The following is a 4,077-nucleotide window of genomic DNA, read 5'->3' as shown; positions in this document are numbered from 1 at the left end:
CTTTTTGTGGTACATAGCAATGATTAGATGTGAATGCAGGATGTATGATTAAGAATTTTGAAGATTATACTAAAACTGGCTGTGTTGTTGATAATGAAGAGGAAAGCCGTAGACTGCAGGAATATATAAATGCACTGGCCAGGTGGGCAGAACAGTAGAAAATATAATTCAATCTGGTGAGCAGTGAGCTAATGCATTTTGGCAGGGCTAATAAGGCAAGGGAACACACAATCAGTGGTATGGCACTGCAAGACATAGAGGAAAAACGGCTTCTTGGAATGCATGTACTCAGATGGATGAATGTAGAAGGATACGTGTTTAAGAAGGCATACGGAATACGTACATTTAGCAGGAGAGGCATGGAATACAAGAGCAGGGCGGTTATGTTTGAAATGCTATAAACACTAGTTGGAACACAGCTAAAGTACTGCATGCAGTTCTGGTCACCACATTACATGAAAGACGTGATTGTTCGAGAGAGGGTACTGCTCAGATTTAAGAGTAGGCGAGCATTCCACCGATGAAGCACGAATGCTCGGATTTATATTATTTTCACTTTCCAAACTCCAACTGATTTTGGAACAATTTCTTTCATAATAAAAACTGGTACACGGCTCCAAAATAAAATGCATAGTGGAGCAGATGCTGCATATGGAATTATTTAATCAATGCTGGAACAAAACTCGGCAGGTCAAGTTCCAGCTGTGTCCAGAAAAACACAGTTTTAAGCTCTTAGGTTTTTGAGCTCTCGGCAGAAGTAAAATTTTCCAGTATTACTTCAAAGTATTATATATTCTACATGAGTTTCCTTACAAACGTTTAAAGCTGGTGAAAAATAACAAAAATAAAATACCAAACGCCCCACAAAGTAATGTCAATGTGCCACAAGGGGTTCAAACACACGACATAACTATGTAACACCACGTTTTAACTAAGTGAACTAAGCAGCCATGCTGTGAACCGCAATATTCAAGATACTTTTATGTTGGAAGCTGATATTATCCAGGCGTCTTCAAATCATGCACTATCCATCAATTATAACATAAGAACATAATAAATAGGAGCAGGGCTATGTCATTTGGCACCTCATGCCTGTTCCACCTTTCAATAAGATCATGGCTGATCTGATCTTGGCCTCAGCTCTACATCTCTACGCGCTCCTCATAAACCCTTTACTTGCTTATCTCTCAAAAATCTGTCTATCTCCGCTTTAAATATATTCAATGACCCAGTCTCTTCTGCTCTCTGGGGCAGAGGATTGCATAGATTTACAATGCTCTGAGAGAAAAAAAAATCCTCATTTCAGTTTTAAATGAACGGTCCCTTATTCTAACACGATGTCCCCGGCGGCTTTAGTTTCCTCAATGATGTAAATATCTTCTCTGCATTCCCCTTTTTCGAGTCCCCTTATTATCATAAGTTTCATTAAGACCACCTCTCATTCTTCTGAACTCCAGTGTGTATCGGCTCAAACTACCAAATCTTTCTTAAATGGTCAACCGCCTCAACTGCGGAATCAATCTAGTGAACCTTCTGTGAGCAATCTCCAATGCAAGTAAATACTTCCTTAATTACGGAAAGCAAAACTGTAAAATGTACTCCAGGTTTGGCCTCACCAAAACCCTGTATACTTGCAGCTGGAGTTCTCTGCCTTAAAACTCAGGCCCCTTTTAACAAAGGCCACCATTAAATTGGGCTTCCTGATTACCTGCTGTCAATGCATACTAGTCTTTTGTGTTTCATGCACAAGCACCTCCAGGTCTCACTGTATTGCAGCACTTTGCAATTTTTCTCCATTTAAATTATAAATTGCTTTTCGCATATTTCTGCCAAAGTGGATAACCTCATATTTTCCTACATTTTTTCGATCAGCAAATGTTTTTTCCCAAGCAATTAACCAATCTATATCCCGTCGCAGATGCTTTGTGTCCTCGTCACAATTTGATTTCCCACCCATCTTTGTAACATCAGCAAACTTGGCTACATTACACCCGGTCCCTTCATCCAAAACATTAATCTAGATTGTAAATATGTGACTCCTGCCGCATCCCACTAGCCAATGATTGCAAACCGGAAAATGATCCATTTATCCAGACTCTCGGTTTTCTGATTGTTAGCCGATATTTTATCCCCAACCCCCTGAGATTGTACCGTGTGCAGCAATCTCTTATGTGGCATGAATCGAAAGCCATTTATATATCCAAATACACCACATCTACTGGTTCCCCTTAATCCAGCTGCTCGTTTGATCCCCAAAGCACTCCAGCAAATTTGTCATTCATCAATTCATTTTAATAAAACCATGCTGATTCTGCTTGATTGAATCATGCTTTTCTAAATGCCCCGCTACTGCTTCCTTAATAATGGACTCCAGCATTTTCCCAACGACAGATTTTAGGCTAACTGGTCGATAGTTTCCTGCTTGTTAGCTGCCTCATTTTTATAAATAGTGCCGTTACATTTGCAGTTTTCCAAGCCGCTAGGAGCGCTCCAGAATCCCTGTCATTTTCGTAAGTAAGAACAATGCATTCACTAAAATAAAGCAACTCCTCTTAAGAACCTAGGATATAAGTAATCAGGTACAGGGAACTGCTCCGCCTTTAGTCTATAATGCATTAAGTTCCTCTCGACATATCGCCCCTTGTTTTTCCACTATTAGGATGTTTTTGAGCCTCCTTCCTTCGAACTTCGGTCTTTGACCGATACACAATATATGTTCAACGACTATACCATTTCAATGATCTACATTATTAATGTCTCAGTCTCATCCTTCAGGGGACAAACATTTAGTTTTGCAAATCTTTTCCATTCAAAGTACCTGTAGAAATTCTTACTATCTGTTTTTACAATTTTTACATGTCGTGCTAGTTTACTTTCATGAACCTTCTTCCCTCTCTTAATCATTCTCTGCTGGATGTTAGAATTTAGCTTCACGAATCTCTCTACATACAAACTGCATTTATAAATCATTCACTATCCAATCAGCAACTACTCTGCATATGTTAATTTATGCCACAAATGTACACATCCAGCAGATTATTAAACTCGCATCACATAGGTGCCAGGCAATGACTATCTCTGGCAAGCGATAGTCAAACCAGCGCCATTTGGCATTCAACGTCATGACCACCACCCAACAACATACTGATGGCCACCATTCATCTCGAAATTATCTGGATCAGCCAAGACAAATGTAACTATTCACATTGGCAGAAGGTGAATAGTGGTGTTCCACGAGGATCAGTGCTAGTACATCATTTATTTTAATGATTCAGATACAATTCCTAACTTTGCGCAAACTCAACATCGTGTGGCGGGGGGCATTGGTGGGGATAGAGAATACCGAAGGGGAATGCAAGAAATTACAGTCGGACATTACTAAACTTGCAGGTTGGCCATATAATTGAAACACGAAGTTCAACACAGAAAATTGTGAGATGGTATATTTTGTATGAAACATAGAAACATAGAAAATAGGTGCAGGAGTAGGCCACTCGGCCCTTCGAGCCTGCACCGCCATTCCAGGAGTTCATGGCTGAACATGCAACTTCAGTGCGCCATTCTTGCTTTCTCACCCGACCCCTTGATCCCCCTAGTCGTAAGGTCTATATCTAACTCCTCTTTGAATATATTTAGTGACTTGGCCTCAACAACTTTCTGTGCTAGAGACTTTCACAGGTTCACCACTCTCTGGGTGAATATATTTCTCCTCATCTCGGTACGAAATGGCTTACCACTTATCCTTAGGCTCTGACCCCTGGTTCTGGACTTCCCCATCATTGGGAACATTCGTCCTGCATCTAACCTGTCTATGCCCGTCAGAATTTTAAACGTTCCTATGAGATCCCCTCTCATTCTTCTGAACTCCAGTGAATACAAGCCCAGTTGATCCTGTCTTTCTTGATATGTCAGTCCCGCCATCCAGGGCGTCAGTCTTGTGAACCTTCGCTGCACTCCCTCAATAGCAAAAATGTAATTTCTCAAGTTAGGAGAACAAAGCTGCACACAATACTGCAGGTACAGCCTCACCAAGGCCCTGTACAACTGTAGCAACACGTCCCTGCCCCTGTACTCAAA

This window comes from Pristiophorus japonicus, unplaced genomic scaffold, assembly GCF_044704955.1.
Source record: "Pristiophorus japonicus isolate sPriJap1 unplaced genomic scaffold, sPriJap1.hap1 HAP1_SCAFFOLD_70, whole genome shotgun sequence".
NCBI classification, from domain to species: domain Eukaryota; kingdom Metazoa; phylum Chordata; class Chondrichthyes; family Pristiophoridae; genus Pristiophorus; species Pristiophorus japonicus.
The sequence above is the reverse complement of the archived record's forward strand: the minus strand, read 5'-3'. Positions refer to the sequence as shown.